Source organism: Gorilla gorilla, chromosome 15 (assembly GCF_029281585.2).
Source record: "Gorilla gorilla gorilla isolate KB3781 chromosome 15, NHGRI_mGorGor1-v2.1_pri, whole genome shotgun sequence".
In the NCBI taxonomy this organism is placed as follows: Eukaryota; Metazoa; Chordata; class Mammalia; order Primates; family Hominidae; genus Gorilla; species Gorilla gorilla.
The window spans coordinates 105242514-105266440 of NC_073239.2; the positions used below are offsets into that span (position 1 = coordinate 105242514).

The following is a 23927-nucleotide window of genomic DNA, read 5'->3' on the forward strand; positions in this document are numbered from 1 at the left end:
CTGGAACTGCGATCATTATCTTCTTTCCCCTACCATACAATCACCATCCTCCACTGCTCCACGCCTCAGAGATGCCCCACCTCTCCTCCTTGTAATTTCAGAGAAATGATTGACTCCACTATGCCAGTGGCTAGTGGGTCCTCAGCCCTCTCAGTGACTATTTAAACCTTTCTTTTTCACTCCTCCAGTGCCCCCCTAGCGCAGACCTTTGTTATGGTGACCACTCACAAATTCATTGTTTCTCACCCAGATTGCTGCAGTTTCTCCCTAAGAGTATTTAGCTTGCAGTTACTTGTCCCTCTGACTTAAGTTATGTACGCCCAGCTAGTGTAGCCTTCCATGGCTCCTGATCATCTGTGAAAATAAATCCATGTTCAACCTAGCATGTAAGGTATCCATAAGACCCCAACCTTCCTTTCCACCTTCACGCCCCCAACATCACCACCAAACAATGGAGACTTGCTCTTCTCCACACAGGTGCCTCAGCTTCCCTCTCTGTTGTCATAATGATGCCCTTCCCTCTGCTGAACCCCCTCCATCACTGCCTTTTGTATGATCCCATCTTTTAAAGTCCATCTGAAATGACACGTTTTCTAGGAAGCCTTCCCTGGTCCCCAAAGCCGGCTATGAACTCTTCCTCCCGTAAGTACTGAATACATGTCATTGCATCTCTCTTACAGTCCTTATCCCACTCTGTCTCCCACTTCATACTTTGGTTTCTGGTTTAACACTCCCTAAGATACTTTAATTTCCTTAATATCTGCAAAAGTGTCATATAGTATCTGGCAAATACTTGTTGAAGTGAACTGAATTTGAGGAGAGCTTACCCTTGGGTTCCGGAGTGGCAGCTCACTCAGCTGACCAGTGGCAGAGCTGATATCAGATGGCTTATCTAAAAGCTGCTTTACATGGCAGAGATTGGACCTGTCAGGCCTACATCTCACTTTCTCATTGGTGTGCCATTCTCTCTCTGCTTTGCTCCAAATCTATTAAGAGTAAGGACTGCATCATATGTTCATCTCCTCCATCACAAGGGCTTGCACACAGTAAGTATCTAATAAATGTAGCTGGCTCCTATTTATTCAGTTTCATCATGTCACAGTTAGAAAGCTGTAACAGTGCCTTGGGTATTCCCAAAAGTGTAGCACATGAACCATAGGTACACAAGACAGCATTAGGTAACACACATATGCAACATTTTTTTAATGGCCGCAGGTTTAATTTACTGTGCATTTGGAAAAATAGAACTAGCACAGAATACCTATGATTTCATAGGTACTAGTGCTTGGGGTAAGGCTACATTTATTTAAGATTTAAGGGGTTAAATTTAAAGAAAAGCATTAAGTAAACAATGATAAGTTTATTGCATAGGGCAAAGCTAAATTTAAGTTTTTAAAAGTGAAATCAACTTACAGAAAATATTAAGTATATAGTGACACAGCTGATATCTAAATATGGCCACCAAAAAATTAAAAAGTGAAGATGGCATAGGAAAGGCCGAAGTTTAAGAAACCCTTCCCTAACTGGGTCTGAATCTGGTTTTTCTCTCAAATGCACCCACTGCAATATTTATCCCTCACAAATATTCCTTCATGTAACATCAGTACTCAGAAACCCCAAATAGCTCCCAGCCAGCCTAATCTCACTTCCTCTACCGACAGTTCTCATTTCCCTAATTCTCTTTGCCGATTCCCCTCTGATTCCTCCCCAATGGGTCTCAGCCCTTTCTATCCCTTGAGCAAAACTTGCAAATATGCACCATCTTACCAGTGCTTAAAACCATCTTCCTCCCCTCTCTTCTCCACCAATCCACATACATTCCCTTCCCTGAGTAATGAAAGTTCAAAACCACCCACTTCTTCTACTTCTCATTCTTATCCATCTTGTGCCACACGTCCTTCATCAATCACATTAACTGTCTTTACTTGTGACTTTGCATTTATTCACATGTATGTTTCATCACTCCAATTACACTGTGAACTCAGCAAGGGCAAAGACTATGTCCTTGATGTTGTGTGAGGTCTCAGTCATCCTACAAGAGTAGGCTAAGCATATACCACAAGCACTAAACATATGTCCCATAATATGAGAAACCAAAGGCCAACATGCCAGAAAACATTTAACACTGGGTGCTCTCCTAGCTTGTCAAACATGAAACTTGGTTTAGGAAGCACCTGCTCACTACGTAATTCAAGTGGGGTTCTTACTGCACTCATCACAAAGACTGAGTTTTAATAGCTTTCCTGGACAATGAACCTGGCTCATCATAAGAATGCATCTTTAGGGTATTTTAATAAGAAAATTGTTCAATCTGGATTCATTCCTAATGCTTCTTTTAAAGAACTCACCTATGCCTTCAAATGAATTGAATGAATGGAGTCCAGAATTCCAAAATTCAGAAGGTTTTGGACTGAAAATTAAGTTTATTTATCATATGTTTTAAGTAAATAAGAAATCATTTATCCTATATTAGGCTTCCTTTTCTCAATCTGTTAAGGGGTTCTCTGTCCTCATCTGAGCAAATATAGACCAGTGGTTACAAATACGGACTTTGGATTCAGTCAGATCTAAGTTAGACTCTCAACTCTACCATTCACCAGCTCCAGGACCTTGTGGAAATTTATTTACTCACATAGCAAACATTAATTGAAAGCTACCATGTGCCAGGCACTTTACTGACCTCCGTAAGTCTCAGTGTTCTGAGAATGAGAATAACATTCCTTGACAGTAGAGGCATTGTCAGGACATTTAATCTGTCAGAATTAAATATGATAATGCACGCAAAATGCCTGGCACTCTTCCAGGTTCATAGTAACAATAAATGTTAGTTATCACTGTCATTATCACCATCATCATCATCATCATTATCATTATCTTGAATCGTTGTAGAGCCTTTAGCGCTGCTAACTAAGTTCCCCTTCTTAAAACTCTCTCCTCCCTTGACTTCACAGAGATATCATTGTACTGTTTATAGTTTATTAATTTTAAAAATTTTGAAATTTGGTTTATAAATTTTTTAGTTTTAGTTTATTAAACTAACAAATAGAACTTTTTTTCAAAGAGTTAGAGGCATAATGCAGAGAACCCTAACAGTATGCTACGACAGAGGGTGCCCAGCAGGAGTGGGCGGTTAGAGAAAGATTCTTGGAGGACATGACATTTGGACTGAGATTTCAGAGGCGAGGAGGAGCCAGTCCTATGAAAATTGGGCAGAAGATAATTCTAGGAGAAAAAAAAAAAAAAGAGGTCCCGTAAAGGCCCTCAGATCAGGAGGAGCTTGTTTTATTCAAGGAAAGCAGAAAGAAGTGCAGCATAGGTTAGAGGAAGACGGCTCAAGACCAGCCTTGGAAAGGAGGTCAGCATAGCCAGCACTCAGGGTGCTGCAGGCCAGCACCAGAAAGCAGATTTTATGCCAAGTGGAAAGAGGAACCAATAGAGAATTTTAAGCTGAGGGTCAAGAGAAATCAGATTCATATTTTTAAAATATCATTGCGGCTGTTCCATGGAGGATCAATTATTGGGAGCAAGGGTAGAAGAAAGGAGGCCGATAAAAAGGCTGTCAGCTATCCACATAGGAAGATGCATGGAATGAGGGTGGCAGAAGTAGAAACGGAGGGAAACAAACAGATTCTGGATGTGTTCTAGATATCGTATCAGGCAGGACTTGCTGGTGAGTGGAGTACAAAATGGCAGGGGTGGGAAACAGAGGACTCGCGCAACATGCCCAGACTTTAAGCAACTATACAGATAGATGGCGGTGCCCATCAATGAGATGGGAAACTCATTCAATGAGATGATAAACTCTTGAGAGAAGCAAGTTTAGGATATACTCGGCATATAGGTGATACAAAGGGACTGCTGAGATCACTCAGGAGAACCTACAGATCCTGACAAGAAGGACCTCAGGTCTAACTATTTGGGCTTTCAACCAATTAGAGGTAGAGCAATGAGAAAGGAGTCAACAGGAAACAGGAGTGGCCAGGAAAGTTAAAAGAAAACCCAGAGCGGCCAGGCACGGTGGCTTATGCCTGTAATCCCAGCACTTTGGGAGGCCGAGGCGGGTGGATCACCTGAGGTCAGGAGTTCAAGACCAGTCTGGCCAACATGGTGAAACCCTGTCTCTACTAAAAATACAAAAATTAGCTAGGTGTGGTGGCACACGCCTGTTATCCCAGCTACTTGGGAGGCTGAGGCAGGGGAATCACTTGAACCCAGGAGGCAGAGGTTGTAGTGAATTGAGATCACGCCACTGCACTCCAGCCTGGGCAACAGAGAGAGACTTTGTCTCAAATAAATAAATAATAAATAAATAAATAAAACCTAGAGGAAATGATGTCACAAAGCATGTGATGGAAGTGAAGTGCTTCAAGAAGGATGGGGTGGCTGGCTGTCAAAATTGCTAGGAAGGGTCAGGGAAAATGTGGCAGACACTGCCTGGCACTTTCACCTTAGGCACTCCCCCTTCCTTTAACAGATCCAATTTTGGTTAAATGACAACATTTCAAAGAAGATGGGTCCCATTCACAGACTCAGGGGATGAATCTTAATTGGTCCAAGCCAATAAGGATAATACCATCCCCCTTTGCCAGGGATGAGTTTAGGGGGTGATATTTAAGAAATGTGCATGGGGCTTGCAGGGCAAAAAAAACATCCTCCATGATAAAAAGAAAAACATAGAGGCTACTTCACTCCCTTCCCTGCTTTTAGACAACATAATATCTGCTGATGTGATCAAGAGAGGCAGGGCAGGAAACTGAAGTCTGAGTCCTTGAAGGTGTTATGAAACACCCAAGCCAAGCCTGGAACATCCTTGTTCAGTGAGAACGTAACTCTCTTAACAGTCAATGTCCGTATTGTGTAAGCCACTTGTATCAGGACATTCTGCAACAGGCAGCTGAAAGCATCCTAATTGGTACTTAAGATAAAAGGACAGAAAGGTGATGCAATGTCCATAAGTGGCCTCCAAAGGAGCAGCCCCCATAAAGTGGTGGTGGCTTGGAAAGAATGTGAGGGGAGGAAGTAGTGATGGTGACTTCAGACCACCCTTTCCAGCAATTTTGCTGTGAAAGGCCTAAAGGAATGAGGGGTGGCTGGCGGCAATGCGGGATCAAGGGGGATGACACGGAAGCCCATGTATACGCTAGTAGGAATATTCAAGTAGAGAGGGAGAGATCAATTCCCCAGGAGAAGAGAGGATGCCCCAAAGAGCAAAGGAGTCCCCAGCATAAGCAGAAGGGACGGCCTTAGATAGGAAAAGACGCCCTTCATCTAGAGAGGAATCAAGGTGGGACTGGTGGGTGCAGATGCAGGTAACCTAGAAGACTTGATCTAAGGAAATGAAGTTGTTTTGACCAATTGCTTCTTTTTTTTATCAATGATGTATGAGGTGTTCAAAATGTAAAATGTTTCTCAAGACCTATCTAAAAAAACTCCCTCCAATGTGAAGTCCTTCCTGAATCACACACTCAAGTCCCTCCTTCACGCTTTCACAGAACTCTCTTCTGGAGTAGGTATTCTGTCTTGTGTTATAATTTGAGTTCCTTGTGCCACCAGAATGGACGCTCTTTAATGACAGGGACCATCTCATTAGCATCTCAATAGCAATCAAAAAGCCTGGAACACACATTTAATAAATATACTAAATTGCACTTTGGGAGAGTGAGAAGGGGGATGGCTTGAAAACAGGAGTTGGAGACCAGCCTGGGCAACATAGGGAGGACGTCTCCACAAAAAAATAAATAAATAAATTAGCCAGGTGTGGTGGCATGTTCCTGTAGTCCTAGCTATTTGGGAGGCTGAGGCGGGAGGATCACTTGAGCCCAGGAGTTTGAGGCTGCAGTGAGCTAGGATCACACCACTGCACTCCAGCCTGGCTGACAGAGCAAGACCCTATCTCTCAAAAATAAAATAAAATGAAATAAAAATACTGAATTGAAGTAGAGTCTTATTGTAATGAAGTAAGAAAGACAACTGACCCTCATTATTCACCGAATATATATTTGCAAATTCTTCTATGTGTTAAAATTTATTTGTAACCCCGAAATCAAATCAATATTCATGGTGTTCTGCAGTCATTCGCAGTCATGCACAGAGCAGTGAAAAAAGTTTGAGTCACCCGATGCACATGTCCTCAGCTGAGGTTGAACAAGGCAACGCTCTGCCTTCTTGTTCGAGCACTCATGCTGTAAGCAAGTGTCCATTCTGTGATCTATTTAGTGCCATGTTTTTCACATTTTGTGCTTTTTTGTTAGTGTTTGCACTGTTTAAAATCACCCCCAACTGCAATGCTGAAGTGCTATCCAGTGTTCCTAAGTGCAAGATGCGAGGTGCCTTATGGAGAAAATATGTGTGTTAGATAACTTTGTTCAGAAATGAGTCACAGTGCTGTGGCTGTGAGTTCAATGCTAACAAATCAACAATATATATGAAATAAGATGTCTTTAAACAGAAACACACATACAACAAGGTTATGTATTTAGCTGATGAAAATGTGACCTGACCAGGTGTGATGGCTCATGCCTATAATCCTGGCACTTTGGGAGGCCGAGGCAGGCAGATCACCTGATGTCAGGAGTTTGAGACAAGCCTGGCCAATGTGGTGAAACCCCATCTCTACCAAAAAATACAAAAGTTAGCCGGATATGGTGGTGCATACCTGTAGTCCCAGCTACTCGGCAGGCTGAAGTGGGAGAATCGCTTGAACCTGGGAGATGGAGGTTGCAGTGAGCCAAGATCGCGCCACTGCACTCCCACCTGGGTGACAGAACAAGACCCTATCTCGAAAAAAAAAAAAAAAGAAGAAGAAGAAGAAAATGTTGTGACTAGAGGCTCACAGGAACCTAACCGTATATTTCCCCTAAAAGCAATGGTTCACTATTTGCTAATTCAGGATTTACAGCAACTTTATAAAACACAAGAATTACCATAAATGATGAGAATCAACTGTACTTGATTCTGCCCTTTTCTGAGAAGGAAAATTATGGAAACAAAATAGTTTGATGAGACTGGAACATGCCTCATCAAGCTTTACCCTCTCTTTTCATGCTGCGTGGATCACTCACCAGCACCAGGGTTTGTTCTGCAGATGTCTTGGGGAGAAAACTGCCAGTCAGCTGTGGATTGTGTCTCCTGAGAGCCATTAGCCTGCCTGAGAGGTTGAGCATCCCCTCACTCCCACCATCAAAGCTAACTGATTGGGGCAAAAGGCAGAAAGGCAAGAAAAGAGGGAAGCTTTACCATATGTCTTCATTTGGATTTCCCCAGAAGCTGATCCTACAATTACAATTTGAGCACAAGTGGTTTGTTTGGGAAGCGAAGAAATCGCCAGTAGGGAATTAGAGAAAAGAGAAAGGGCTGGGAAGGCAGCCAAGAAAACCAATAAAAGGTGCAGTTTCTAACTAGCTACTGCTGTCGCCCAGTGGAATTTTTCCTACAGAGGAAACTGGGACCCCATGTAAACCATATTCCTGAGTTACCCTACCCAAGGCTGAGGGAATTGGGGTGTTTACGCACCATCTTCCATCAGTTATTGGTTGAGGGCTCCTCCTGGGGTCCACTAATTCCCCAACACTTCCTGCCTTCCATGGGAGCAGCAAAGTAGGCTCAGTCAAGAAAAAGGCAAAAAAAATGCCAAGTTGGCAGTCAGAAGTGAGCCAGCATGAGCTGAAGTGGTGCGAGCAGGAGGATAGGGACAGGCACTGGAACATCTGCTACATCAGACTGGGCTGCTGCTGAAAGTCTTACATAAACCCAGAGCAGGAATGGGGCCACTTCCATGAAATCCATGGTAGACGAAATTCCTATACAACAAGCACATAACCGCTACCGCAGGCCTAAAGTGTTCATGTACTTTCAGCTAATTATCTGATTCAGGGGCCAATTTCCACTAGTTTTAAGTCAAAGTAAGGTTTCATGGTGTTTATATAGGTTATTTTCCTCCTTCTTTGGTAGAAGCAAGATGGAAATCTCATTTGCATTTTAATGATAAAATGGGACCTTTTCCCTAGAATAGCATGTGAGAGAATAGAGCAGGACAAAAGTAATTTTGGGGAAATGTGGGGGAAGATTTGTACTTCATAGGATGTGCTCTGTCATCACGATAGCTCATTCCCTGATGATCAAGCGAAGACACACATCCCTGCCCAAGAGCCTGCTGGTACCACGCCTTTTCCTTCCATGAATACCTGTCCCCATCATCCCCACTGCTATCACAGCAACTGAGGAAGGGATACACCATCTCATGTCTCCAGAAAAGCACTGGGGCTGGGGGAGGGGGCACGGGGCAGGAGGGGAGCCAACTAAGACACCATAGTGTTTCATTACAATCTATTATTGAAGACAACACAAGAAGGATGACATTTCCTCCATCATATTGAGTGACTGGTTGCTGGGTTTCCAACCCAGAAAGTGTATCTCTCCTATCACTTTCATTTCTGTAACTTTCCAAGTTCATATCATAACCCTTAGGAAATGGACAAAAGAATTAGACTGGCCAACACTATGTGAGTATACAGACATGAAACCATATCCCCCTCAAGGTAGATGGAAAATATCAGAGTTATTGCAACCACAGCAATTCCTCAGGATGTCCACACCCAGTGGGACACACCCATCTCTATAGAAATGGTGTTCAGCATGATGCAGAGGTCCAACCAGAGACCAGCGAGTGGATGAGAAGGCCAAGGTCTTGCCTTGGAGCCAAGATGGACCTGAGCACAAATCCCAGCTCAAGCGCTTTCAAGATGGGTGGCCATGAGCAAATTACATACACACTCTCAGCCTCAGTTTCCTCATCTTCCAAATGGACTAATACAACTGTCTCAGATGACTGTCTTCATTCTTCATTCAAAATAGGTGTGGATACCACATGAGTGAACCTTGAAAGCATTATGTTACGTGAAAGAAGTTGATCTCACACACACACACACACACACACACACACAAATATCTACATGTTGTATGATGCCATTTACATGAAATGCCCAAAATAGGCAAATCCATAGAGACAGAAAGTAAATTCATGCTTGCCAGGGACTGGGAGAGATAAAATGGGGAGTGACTGCTAATGGATATGGAGTTTCTTTTTGGAGTCATGAAAATTTTCTACAATTAGATAGTGATGATGATTGCACAACTCTGTGAATATACTAAAAACCACTGAATTGTACATTTTAAATAGGTAATTTTATGGTATGTAAATTATATCTTAATAAAGCTCTTATTTTTTAAAAATAGATATGGAGTCCTTGTTACATGAAGATCCTTTGGAAGTCATGAGCATCTAAGTCGGTTAGCTAAACATTAGGATATTAACCAGAAGAACAAGCAAGTGACTCAGGCTACTGTGAAGAATAAATTACATATTATATGTTAAGCACTGAGTACTGTGCCTGAGCCACTGAAGACCCTCAGCAAATGGGTGTTACCAGTAGCAGCATCATTGATGTTTATTAGGTGCCTCCTGTGTGCCAGGAACTGTGCTGTGCTCTTTGTGTGCATGGTCTCATTTAAGAGGTCTCAATTAACCATACCTACTCCCTAGGGAGTAGGTACTTTTATCATTTCCAGTTCTCAAGTTGGGAAGCAGACACAGAGAGGTAAGTTAGTGCCTAAGTTCGGCAGCTTGGGAGTGGCAGAGCTGGTGGGGCACACCTGAGCTCTTGCTCATCTTCTCATCAAACACTTCATCTCCAGCTGCAGCCGTGGGAGTATGGCCACTGTTAATAATCATCAGCACCCCCAGTCAAGGTTCCCTCGATCACTAGGACGAGCTTAAAACAGAGCAGAAACCTCTGATAGATACTGGAAGGATGGCTCCTACAGGTCTCTTCCAGCCACTCAGCTGAGAGTCCTGGCAGTGGAAGTGCGGCCTCAAACTCCAGGTAAGACTCTCACTACCCCTGGATTCTTAATGGACACCCCAGTCAGTCCAACCATCTGCTGCTTCCTTAAGCCCTTGTGACCCAGACTGGCATCCGTGGTTCTCTGTTGGCCTCATTCTGCCCCAGCAGCCCAGATAAGGCCAAGAGACTGCAAGGCATATAACAGACAAAAGTCCTAATTTCCTCCTACTCAAAAGACATGTAAATTTAGACACTTTGGAAATCACATGTAGCAAAAAGTTACTATCTGCTAGAGTGTATGTGTGTGCACGCGTGCACATGCATCCAGGCACAGGCACACTTGTGTGCAGTCATGCAACGTGTACTCAAGTACCTCACATTTCAGCATCTTGCAATTCCTTGGAGATTAATTTACATGCCATCATCATGGAAGAGACATAAACTCCAGTCTCGTCCCAGTATACATGCACAAGCCACAGAGTCCTAATTAACACAGATTCTTCAAAATATCTAATTACAAACTAGGCAGCTCTGAGGCCTTCTTTGAAATCACTGAATTTTCTAACAGAATGTCACCACCTTTGACAGCATCAGCACCCATTCCATATTAAATTCCCATATTAAGCATTTTTGCCGAGCAATGGAATATCAGAATGGCCTCATTTTCATCCTTATTAACGTATTTTTGGAACCTCTTTACTTGTCAAATGTGTGCCTGAAACAGATTTCTAAAATGCAGAAGTTGACCTGAGTGTAAGAGATGCTAAGCCTTGGCTAAACAGTTAGTTTCAGGAGGGCAGAGACTTCGTCTTGTTTATTGCTGTACCTCCAGGGCCTACAACAGTGCCTGTCACGAAGAAGACTCCGGGCAAATATTCACTGAAGAAATGGATAGATGTCTTCTTCAAGAGGCTGAATATACACTCACATTTGTACTTGCTGCAGACATAGAGAATTTAATCTGAAATCTCAGAACCGATATGCTCCAGACTCTAGTAGAGCCTACTGCTCTTTCTCGATTCTTTTTCCCATAGGAGGGAGAATAGCAAAAAGGCCCAAGCAGGCAGGGCACGGTGGCTCACACCAGTAATTCCAGCACTTTGGGAAGCCGAGGTAGGTGGATTGCTTGTGCTCAGGAGTTCGAGACCAGCCTGGGCAACATGGCAAAATCCCGTCTCTACAAAAAATGCATAAATTTGCCAAGTCTGGGGGCACATGCCTATAGTCCCAGCTACTCAGGAGGCTGAGGTGGGAGGATTGATTGAGCCCAGGAGATCGAGGCTGCAGTGAGCTGTGATTGCACCACTGCACTCCAGCCCGGGCGACAAATCAAGATCTTGTCTCAAAAACATAAAAAACTAAAATTAAAAATTAATAAAAGGCCCCAACACCTGTTGGCATTGCCATAAGCATCACTGTTGAATAATGAAGGTTAGCATTATGGGTTCATAGATATGCTTTGTCCCCTTTTTGCTGTCTGGGCAAGCACAAGTCACTTCACCAATCTAGATTCAGTATTGCCCTAAGAAGCCTCAATGGACTTGGATATCTCAAAAGTTCCTTCCACTTTATAAATTGAGTTTAACATGAGCAGAGCAACCTCTGAACAACATTTGCACAAATGAAAAGTTGCTTTCAGTGACCTTCCTGGCACTCCTGCCCTCCAGAGCTCTCAGTCTGCTCCCTACACAGCACCTGACTTCCCCCCTTCCCACTTGACACCAGCCTATCAATACATATCAGTCCCTAGTTCTGTTCTCTCTTGGTCCAGTTCTCTCATAGGAACTATTAATTTGGCTGTACCCACGGGTAATTGGAAATTAGTTTGTTACCCTGAGGAACTACATTTGCATGTTAACAGGATGTGTTCTTGAGCTGACGTTTTAATCCATATCTCTATCAATGCATTTATCATGGTGTATCATAATTACTTGATGATGCACCTGTCTCAGTGGCTAGGCTGGGACTTCTCTGGGTACACGCCTCAGGTCTTTTTCATCTTTCTGTGTCCAATGCCTAGCCCCATTTCTGCAGGCACTCACTCGCTAAGTGTTTATGGAATAACCAGATGGATGAGTGACAACAGCCAATGAATAAAGTAACTGTTAAGATTGTAGGCATCCTGATAGTCATGGGAAGGAGTGGTGTGTGTCAGCTGTGGAGAGGGACTTTATAGGGCTCCTCAAATCCCACCCCCTGTGGCTGTCTGCTCTGCCTGTCTTTAGTACTGAGGCTGAATACAGAGATTATTGCCTGAGCAGCAGGCATTCACGCTCCTATAGAAACTGCGTTCTCACCCTGCCAGAGAAAGGGATCGGCACATCAGAAGCTTTCATTAATTCAGGCTTTTGGGAGGCCTTCCAAGCTGAGGCCACAAGAACACAACTAGCAGGGGGTCCCATTAGAGTCAAAGGAGAAATACCCCAATGTTACAATACCTCTGGACACACCAGGAACAAAGTGACGGCGGGTATGGAGGGGGCAATTTTATCAGGCACATTATGCTGAACTGAGAGCCACATGCTTCCAAAAGGCTTCTGAAGTATAACAGAGTATGAGCGAGCGAACCACAGTTTTGCATGTATTGATTCATCGACTCTAGATACGCAAATTATCACAGAATCAAGGGTCATGTAACAAAGCCAGGGAAAATATCATTTTAATGAACAGAAATTGAAAATGCAATTGCCATTGCTTTAAGATACACCTCCCATTTGCAACCAGAAGTTTGGAATTGGTTGTCATAATTCAAAGATGTCAAGAAAAGCTTTTTTCTGTAAAAATATTTTAACAGCTTTTATGTAGGATTCCTACAAGAATACACAGATACCCCAGGTAAGGCCAGCACTATGCCTGTCACACAGTAAGTATCCTCTGCAAACATTCGCTGAACCCATCATTTGATTTATTAGCGATTTAAATAATCTTTTAAAAATCTGATTGTGTCATCCTCCCACTTCAAATCAATCAAGACATTCCTGTTATTCTCAGAAAAAAAGAGTTCCTTAGTAAGACCTACTATGCCCTACATGACCTGAGCATCACCCACCTCTCCCCACCCTCATGCGCCATGCCACACCTCACTTTCCAACCAGTAGCAAAACCCACATCTCCAAACAAGAGACCACGGCTCTCTTTCCTGTGCCTCATTGCCTTTCTCTGTTCATTTAAAACACATCTAAAAAATCTCACGATCTATACCAGACTGTGAGTGCAGGAGTGTTACTGGAAACTTTGAGTGCCATGAGCCACCGTTGTTATGCCCAGCTGTAAATAAGTCTAGAGTATGTATACTACATGACTTAGGACCAATTTTCACAGTAAAAATGGAAAAGCGGAAGAAATTAGGTGCATGAGGCTTAGTCTGGATCATAATGAATCCTTGTGGATCTCAGAATTGAAAAAGGGGCCGCAGGAAGTGTTGAGTTAGTAGGAAGTTAAAATCACCAGTGTAGAAACCACCCTGAAAGTCGGTCCCTTGTCAGGGTGGTTGGGGGCAGGGATGGGGGAATTTCTGGATGAAAGAATAGAGGGGAAAACAACAGAACCAGAAGGGGGGCACAGTGGCGTCTTGGCATCCTGAGACTTTTTCCACTCTTGGTTACTATGGTTACAGATGCCATCAGTGCTGGCTCCTGAATGTGACTGGGGCCCCAGGCAGCTCCATTCAACACACTCTCACCCTGTCCCAGACCCTGTCTTTGCCATTTTGTGCAGTAAGTGACATATTCAACAATGTCCAGCTCCTGATCATTCTCAAGTCCACGGTGCTACTCAAAAGAAACCATATTCACTCGCCTCTGCCCAGAACACAGAAGCTCCAAAACTTCCTTCAGAATACAAAACTGCCTCAGGAATAAGCCAGGCATGTAATGTTTGGAAACATGGGAACCTCTAAGTCATTGGATGCATCCTGCTTCCTGGAAATCATTTTCTCAAGACTGTACAGAAAAAGCAACAAGATTGTCAAAAAAATGTTTACTCAAAATATGACAAGGAGTGCTAACGGTCCTCCCTCCATCAGCAGCTTCTCACTGTGTGTTTGCCGTCACCCCCAGGCACACGGTCCCTGCCATCCTGGCTGGATGCCGACTTGCGTTTCAGTCACCATACAGACACATGGCCTGCAGGCACTGCAGGAACACACCAGACACACACCAGACACCCCATTCCCCAGCATTTCTACTGCTCGGCCTGGAGGCCATCCTGTTTTTTCTGGCTTTACCCAAGAAAGTTAAGTTGTCAGTCACTGAATCTGTAAAAGAAGGGACATTGCAAAGAAAGGGACTCTGTAAGAGAAGTGGGACCATGAGTTATCATACCCCACCTCTAGTTTCACAGTCAGAAAAAATAGGGTGGATTATGGGGTCTTTTTTTTAAATTAATGTTTACAGATTTACACATAGATGGTGCCCACACAAGACAGGCAAAATAGACACTTCCAGTATTTGAATAATACAAAAAGTTTGGACTGATAGGTATGCTGGGATCTATTATAAGACCATATGTTCATATTATACATAAATCATCATCATGCTCACTGTCTTTCTAGAATAATGTTTCAAGCCGTTGGTAAATGAAAGGGTAAAAATTGAGTTAAATGAATCATCATTCTGTGGTTAAGTAGAAAATGCAGGCTTAAACAAAATTAAACAGACTTCTGAACTACAGGATTATCAGAGAGAGGCATATGAGGCAGAGGTAAGAGTTCAGGCTTTAAATCAGACAGACCCGGGTTCAAGTCATAGCATGACTAGGTAACTTTGGGCAAGTTACTTAAGCTCTATAGGCCTCAGCCTCCTCATTCAGAAAGCAGAGATAATAATTTCACCTATTTCTTTGGATTATGAATAGGATTATATGAGATAATAACTATAAAGCATTTAGCCTAGGATGTGGTGCCTATTCAATAAATGATAGGAAAAAATTCTTATGGTGATTTTTCAATATGTCTTCAAATTCTTTGACATGTCTCCCTTCCAACGTGAATGTAATCACCCCCACCACTCCCCAGATGTGGACTAACTTTAGTGACTGGCGTCTAATGAAAAGAACATGGTGGTGGTAACAATATGTGATTTTTGAAGTTAAGTCATAAAAAGTGTTGCCAATTCCACCTTGTTCTCTCTTGAATCACTTGTTCTTGGGGAAGCCAGCCACCATGTCACATATGAGTACACATAAGCATCCCATGGACAGGCCCACATTGGCAGGAAATAAGTCCTCTCCCCAACAACCAGCAGCAATTTGCAAGTCACATGAGTACACCATCTTGGAAACAGATCCTACTGCCCCAGTCAAGCCATCAGATTACAGCAGCCCGGACAACATCTGACCACAATCAGTGACAGACTCCTAGTCAGACCACCCAATTAAACTATCCCTGAATTATTGATCCACAGAACTTATGAGATAATAAATGTTTATACTGATTTAAGCCACTAAATATTGGGGTTATTTGTTACACAATAATACAGTAACATGCTAACGTGCATGATGACTCTCTAGGAATGACTGAGCACGTATCATCCTGCAAACTGACTTTACCATGACACCACTTTTCTTCTCAGAGTATCTGATGAGTCTAGCTTATGTCTCACAGAACACATTTTGGGAAATGTTGGTCTGGAATTTAACAGTTTATGAAGTTTATTCACATTTGTCTCATTTGATCATCTCAGCAACTGTGAAGTGGTTGTTGTTGTGATCTTTATTTTACCCAAAAGAATACTAAGGCTAGGAAAGGTTAAGTGACTTGGCCAAGTTCACACAGTGTTATGGTCTGAATGTGTCCCCCCAGAATTCATATGTTGAAATCCTAACCCGAAAGGTAATGTTATTAGGAGATGGGGCCTTTGGAAAGTAATTAGGTCATGGGCATGGAGCCTTCATGATTAGGATTAGTGCACTTATCAAAGAAGCCCAAGAAAGACCCATCACTTTTTCTACCATGTAAGGACACAGCAAGAAGGCACCATCTATGAGCTGAAAAGTGGGCCCTCACCAGATGCCAAATCTACCAATGCCTTGATCTTGGACCTCCCAGCCTCCAGAACAGTGAGAAATAAATTTCTGTTGTCTATAATCTATCTAGTTTATGGAATTTTATTAAAGCAGCCGAAATCAACTATGATACACTGCTAATAAAATTGGTACATTAACTCAGACTCAAATATTGTGATTCCAAGCCATGTTCTTTCACTGGTCTTTTCTCTGAGTTAACCAGGACAGCCTAGGTTGTTTAAATCTGAACTAAGAATACTAAGAGTCTACCAGAGTATCAGGAGGGTTGTGCTCTGCTATGGACCACCTCCTGGATGATCCAGACAGTGAACCAGATGCTTCCAAGAGGCTGAGCTGGAGGCTACCCTGACTTCACAGGCTGCCTCCTGCAACTGTGAGAACAGCATAAGGCAGGTACCACTCATGGAGCCTTTATGATGATCCGGCATTCTTCTAAGAGCTTTGCATGTATCACTTTATGTAATCCACATAACAAACCAAAGAAGTAATGGCTGTAATTATCTCTATCTTGCAGATGAAGATACCAAGTCACAGAAAAATGAAGCAATGTTCCCAAATCAGCCTCTAGTAAATCATGCTTGGATTAGGACTTAGGCAATCTAAGACTATCAGGGAAGGAAGGGATCTCAACAACCAACAACTCAACTCCCTCCTTTTCTAAATGAGTGGCAGCGCCAGCCCTAGAAACCAGGTCTCCTATCCTAAGCTCCTATACTGTACAGAGGGTGACATTTTGCCTGGAGTCTAGGTTAAATGACTATAACATGTATTTAATCTCCTTTCAGGTTATTGTAAGAATATATAGGCCGAAACAGATCTATCATAATCACCTCCCATATGGCCTCAAATTCCACCATGAGGGATAAATTCCTTTGGCCTAAAGCAACATCCTTAGCCAGTAGAATCCAGGAGCTGGCCCAGGTTAGTCCACAGTTAACATGGGTAACAACACTTCCCAGTTCTCAGAGGAAAATACAAATTAATAAATAGACTTTATTCATCTCTAAGCTTTTCCTCCCATCAATTTTTCTTAAGCACTTGGTGCCTGACTTTTGTCTCAGAGGACGAAGTAAGTGAATGTTCGATGTCAAATCTTTTATCACACCTAATACCAAGCATCTCTATTCTGCCTGTCAGGCTCATATCACATTAAATTTAGTAAGTTATACTATTTATCTTTATCATGCTAAATATTTGGTGTGTGATTATTTAGGGGATCTCGAGTTCTGCTTGCACATAAGAAACTCATTTTCTTGGTAGTAAAATTATTGCTAGCTTGCATGTCAAAATTATGAATATTGGTGTTTTAGGTGTCTGCAAAGGTTACCGTGACTTCCAGGCTCTCCATCACCCAACCAAATTTTCATTTTCTATTCAAGCAACTCTTTTTAAACTGTAAATACCACCAGCCCCACCACACTGGGTAGTTGAGTAAGGGAGAAAGGACCCTTTGCACAAGCGAGAGCAATTGAGATCAAGACTCTGCAGGATCTCGGGGGATGGCGGTGGGGAGGCAACAAAAGAATGAAGAAAAGAAGGATGGGAGGAATGAAGGAAAAGTTCCCTGTGATCACCTGGCTTATGTATGGCAGTAAATCCTATGTTTTCCTTTCTAATCTTGTTTCCCCACCATTCCACTCTGCTTCAAAGTTACTTCCATGGAAAGGGTAAGTGATGAGACTAGAAGTTATTGGTAATACAAAACCTAAAATCTCCTGAAATCCCATCCATCTCCCAGCCTCATCCCCACTACCTCCAATGCCCACCCCTCCCCATCTCCCTGGCTCTGGGAATGGCAAAGGAAAAGAATGCAATGCTCCCTCATGACCGTGCCCTCCCCTGCCAGTGATTATGACCCTTACTCCCTCCCTTCAACCCTAAATGGAGGATTAGGAAGTCAGGTTTCATTTTCAATTCAGAGTATTCAGTCCTAGACACTCACAGGGAGAAAAAAAAAACTCTTAAACTGTGGCTGCAAATGACAAATAGATGTTCTAGCAAGTAAATATGAGGTCTTTATTTCCCCATTCTAGGTGATGGTAACGAGCCAGACATAGACAAATGTAAAGTCTCCGCTGAGAGTACCCCTAGGACCAGACCCCAGAAGTGGAAGGTCCCTTTGACCTCCATGATTCTTATGGAGAGAAATCACCCAGGTGGGTGGAACCAACAGGGTGACCACACTCCTAGTGCCACGGTTAGGTAGATTCTGTAAACAAGCCATGCAGAGCTAAGCCCCTAACTAACTCTAACCTCATCTGGATCATTCAGTAGGTGCCCTTTATAAGAATCAGAGTACAGAAAAAGATTGTCACTTTTATCCACCTTTCTGCATCAGCCAAGGGAGCTGTCCAAACTGAAACTTCCTAACTGGCTATCAGTAGAATGGCTTCTTTCCATTTCATCATTAAACTCTTCCTCTAATTTCCTGTAGACTAAAAGTCAAAAGGAAATCACTAGCTCACTGTGCCTATATTAAATATACTTCACACCATATCTCAGTTGTGGTTGAAGTTTCCTAATGAGGGGAAAGACTATATTATATTTTTAAATGCATCAGATTTAAGGTGGGGTTCATATGGAGCCAAAGTACAGATGTTTTGGAAATGGCATGAAACAGCAAAGTCAACCTGCTCAGTCTTAATTCAACCCAGTGATCACTGGGATTAGCAAAAGGATGGTGAAGCTCCTTAGACACTGCTGGAAAACAAGCCTGAACCAAATCTTGGCCAAGATGGTCTTTGGAACACTGTTCCTTGGTACTTTTGAGGATAATTGTGGTGATTTTGGCACATTTTAAATCCCGTTTGGAACACTGATCTCCTGAAAATTGGATATTAAATCAAAAATAGATTATTTTCTTTCCAGGAAATCTAAGCTACACAAATGTGTGTTTGGAAACACATTAACAAAGCTAGCACTTAAGCAACCTAGCAAGTTGAAAATGGCCCCCATTCACAAAAGACCAAAATCTTCTTTTAGCCAGTACAGCAGAAGGAAGATCTAAGGGTCTTCACCTGAGCTCATAGAATGAAAGTGTAGACCTGTACAATAAGTACAACCTGCTGAAAATAGCCATCAACTAAAGATTCACTGATCAACAGGGAGACTGCTTCCTCTAAATCTCTCAGAGAAACCTTTGAACACACTTTTGGGTAACAAAGAGCAGGAGAGTGTGGAATGAACAAAGTTGCTGGGAGGAAGGAAAGCTCGAAGGAAACTGTCATGGACGTAAGCATCAAAAGGCCTAGGGTAGCCCCAGCTCTGCCTGTTTGTTGCTTTGGGCTCCCACATAAATCATTTATCCTTTCTATATCTTGCTTTATTTGTCAGTAAATCTAAGACTCTAATCCCTACAAAAATAGGGTTTTTTAAAGTACAAATGAGATCATTCCTAAAAAGTGTTCTGTAAACTGAAAGGTGCTATGCACATAAGGTACGGGCTTCTCCAGAATTTTGCATTAAAGTGTGCACTAAAAGTGTAGCATTTAAAAAAAAAATCCACCTCCACTCCTAGAGCTTTGCTTCTTTCTTAAGTGGATTAAAGTGCCTAAAAATAGCCACACTCCAATAGCTAATATGAGCCAAATTATTTATTGGACACTGACCATATCTTCAGCAGGCTAGATCAGTCCACCCATCCACCCTCACTGCACTTCTATTCAGCCTTCTTACTTCTGGTCAAAGACGAGAAAAGAAGGAAAACAGCCCACTGGAGGTTTAGAGCGAGATGGAGCTTGCAAGGAAGTGGGAATATCAGCGTCCTTTCTGATATGCCACTATTTGGGGATATTCTTCCTTTCTCCTTATTTGTACTTTGCCATTTATAGCTGAGAGGCGTCCTGCAATTTCCATGAGGCATAAAGCCTTCAGTCCTCTCCAATCCATCCTGCCAACCTTCCATTCATTCAGCAAAGGGTTATTGAGTGCCAGGCACTTTCTAGGGCACTGGGGTTATGGCAATAAACAAGACAGAGAAAGTCCCTGCTCATGCACCTCATATGCTAGTAAAGGAGGCTGGCATCAAATGTGACCCATGAGTAAGTGAGATGGTTTCAAATCATGACAAGTGCCAGCAAGACAATCGAATAGGTGATGCAAGAGAAAATGATGGTGCTGGGGAACAGGAGGAGAGGTCTTTCAGATAAGACAGGGAATCCCTTGCTAACAAGAGGACATTTGAGCTGAGATTCAAATGACAGAAAGGAGCCAACTACGTGAAATGCATTATAAGCAGTGGGAATTCCAAGCGCAAAGGCCCTCAGACAGATGCAAGTGTGATCTATTTGAGGAATGAAAGGAAGCCAACTGGCCCCAAGATCAGATCAAGATGGGGAAAGTTGAAGAGACAAAGTCAGAGAGGTAGACAAAGGCAATGACTCCTTTCTCCACGGAAGGGAAGCGAAACCCAGAAAAGCTAAATGAGCAGCCCAAAGTCATACCACTAAGTATTGCTACAGCTGCTTTTAGAACCTAATTATTTTGCCCCCAAATCCAAAGTTTTTTTACACTGTATTCATCTGCTTGCCTCTAGTGAGAGGAATACTATTTGCAGATCTCACTGGTTTTAAAAAGATCTTAATACACATAAGCAGCAAGTAAATACCAATTTTAAGCAGAAAATCATCAACAAATGATGCTGATGATTTAAAGTGTACGTAAATTCTGCTATGAAAGCTAAGACTTAGAACCAATCTACTTGTGGTAGGTCCTACACAAACAGTAACGCTCTTCGTAGAAGGCTCTGTTCCATGAATATGAAGGAAGGCCATAGCTCACCAAAGATGAACCATTTTACATTTGGGTCTTGTTTTTACCTACACCTCTTGACAATGCTTTGCTTAATCCACCCAAATGCCATCCAAACCAATCTATTCTCAAACCACCTTCATTTTGTGCTATTAAATTGTAGGGTAATAAGGCTGTAAGAAAAACATTATAATTACAACTGCCTTCCAGAACCCATGAGAGCACCTCCGCCTGAAGGGTCATGTCTGTTGACAGACATATCCTACAGTCCAAGTAATGTGAACTGTCTCTCCACTTTCCCCTAATACTGCTGGGCTCCCCTTCATCTTTTCCCTGCTAAACACATTTGGTCTGTGTAATCCAGAACCTCCAAAACAGACACCCAAACTCTGTCCAGTAGTCACTGACTTGCCCATCAGACATGGAAATGAAAAGATTATTGTCTGAATAGGTTAGTAGAGAAAGGAACAAGTAGGGTAAGCTTGAGTCACTGTCTCCTCTTGTCCTTCCTCCTCTCTCTTCCTCTCTTTTACCCTCCTCCTATTCCATTCCCTTTTCCTCTTCATCCTCTCTCTTCTCCTTTTCCTCCTCGCAACAAGCTTCTCCACTTCCTGAGCTTTGGGAACCTTACCAGGCAAAAGCCAAAAGTCCCAATAAGAAACACAGACTTGAAGAGTGCTTAAGAGCCCAGATTCTAATCTTGTCCTACTAGCTGTGCAACCTTGGGCAAGTTACTCAACCTCTCTGTTCCTCAGTTAACTCATCTGTAAAATTAGGATAATACCTTTCTCCTAAAATGTTTGTGAAGATTAAATTAACACATGTAAAGCATTAGAAGAGCACCTAGCACATAATTCTATACAGATAAGAGATACGCCACCTCACTCCTCACTCTCTTCCCTCCTCCATTCCCTGGCTAGAAAAAGACTACTGTCACCCCTACCTTTGGGAACAACTGTGCACAAAGTCAGAGCAACTCCACTGGAAGGCAGATTAGTGGTGTCATGATGGCAGTCAACTGCCAAATGGGACTATAACACTTATACCATCAGATAAGTATTGTGAAAATAATTGTATGAAACAATGTACATAAAGTACCTGGCATGCAATGGTTGCTCATTAAATGTTGTTATTTTTATTGAGGTTTTTTCATTTTTAGCACCACTGGTTGTAACTGAAGGTGCTATTTGTATGCTTTTCTTCACTGTGTCAGGCTGTAAAATGTGTAAAATTTGTCTGTGTTCATCACTGTAACATGAATATATAGAATGATGATCACACAGAAATGTACCTTAAAACACAAAGCCAGCTTCACAAAATCAGTCTCACGGTACTCCCTCTGTGCCAAAGTTCCTTGAAGATCCTGACCCCAGCATTTAGACAGCTGCCCACCTAACACACCCCTTGGATGGCTTGGGGACATGTCCTACTCAACAAGTCCTAGATTGAACTCATGAGCTTTCCTTCAAGACTGGTCCTGCCCTGGCTGCCATCTCAGTCATTCCAATTCCTTCACTTCACTTCCACACATTATTCATGCAAAGCCTGTTGATTTCATGTCCTCTACAGCTCTCTACTCCATCCGCTTCTCCATGCCCACAGCAACCACCCTGGCCCATGCTACCATTGTATCTGGTCCCCTACATCCACAAGAGCCACACAGCACTTGTTTTGAAACTTAGCTCAAATCATATCACTCCTCGTCTTGAAACTCTTCATTGGCTTTAGATAAATACTATACTCTTCCAACCCCACAACCCTACCCCACCTCCAACAACACAGGGCTTGGGGGGGGCGTCTCGCCTGTGGATCCCCCAGTCATATCTCAAAACACAAGCCCTCTTGCTCTCTGCTAGGGATAAATACATTTTTCAGGGATTTCCCAGAAGAAAGCCAAGGCACACTTCCGTATTTCCAGAGGTTTCAAATAGAGACAAAATGAAAGGTTTGTGCTGTATTTACAGTATAACAGCCTGGGTGTTTAAAAAAGGCAATACCTCTTCACTCACTCTGCCGTAGCCATGGGAACCTCCTTTCAGTTCATCAAATACACATACCTCTTCTGCCTCAGGCCCTTTGCACTTGCTGTTCCCTCTTCTGCAACAATTCCCCTCCTTAGACAATTAACTCCTATACATCCTCCAGGCCTAAGTCCAAGTGTCATGTCCTCAGGGAAGCCTTCTCTGGTCCTTGTCAATCTCTTCTATCAGACACTTTCTTAAACCTCTGATGCTCTCCCTGGAGCATACATAAACTTTGAATTATGCATTCCTCCATGGAATTGATTTAGGTCTGTCTCCCTCACTGTAAACTCCAAGTCAGAGCTTTTATCTTTCCTGTTCTGACTGTATCTCCAGAGCTTAGGACAGTGTTTAGCATGTAATAGGTATTTAACAAATATGCTTTTCAGGGATTCTCCCCCCAAAAAAGCAAAGGCACACCTCCATATTTCCAGAGATTTCAAGTAGAGACAAAATAGAAGGTTTGGGCTGTATTGAAGATGTAACAGCCTCAGTGTTTTAAAAAGGCAATATCTCTTCACTCACTCTTCAATAGCCAGTCAATTCCTAAGACATTTACTCAACAAATAAGAAGGTTTCTTCTTTCCAGTCTGGAGAAAAAGAAGAAATGCGCTCATAAAGAACATTAAACACACACGCACCCCAAATAAACAAATTTCAATCCCAATACACACAGAGGCGTTGCCTAGCCTGACACAGTCGTCAGATGAGCTACAAGAAATGCTAAAGAGCATTCTTGTCACAACTGGACACGCGGTTCCAACTTGTTCTGCTCCCATACCGATCACTCCCTTGGAGCCTTAACATCTGTATGCTAATTACAGACACGGTGGCCGACGCTAGGCACACACATATCCGTCTTAATCGCTCCCTTTTGCGTGGATGAAACCTGGTCCAACATTCGTAAAAGCATGCAAGTCACACCATTGCTTGGGCGGGCACACTTCGTGCCCCTCCCCTATGCCTTGCCAGCCCCACCCTTCTCACAAACCACCCCTCCTCCTGCTTCTACTCTGACCTGAGCCTAACTAGCTGCTAGGTTTGGTAATAAGATTGAACGAAGACTCAGGAGGCCCTGTGGGCTCCATTATTCTGCATGCCCTGCGAGAAGGGCCCACCCCTAGGGACGGCTGCTGCAACTCGAGCCCCACTTGCTGCCAGGAAACCTTTCCCACTGAGGACACCCGGGCATGCGGCGCAGCTCCAGGTCCAGGGGGAAGCACCCCACCCATCTGCCAGAGAGACAAAGATCACCAGAAACAAAGGACACACACACACATACACACTCGCA

At 42.9% G+C, this 23927-nt stretch overlaps 1 protein-coding gene across 3 annotated transcripts in view; it reads right to left on the minus strand.

Annotated features, from left to right (window-relative positions):
* The window catches only part of KCNK10 (potassium two pore domain channel subfamily K member 10), a 143911-nt gene that overhangs the window by 115343 nt on the left and 4641 nt on the right, over positions 1 to 23927 (minus strand). The gene's annotated exons all lie outside the window — the stretch shown is intronic.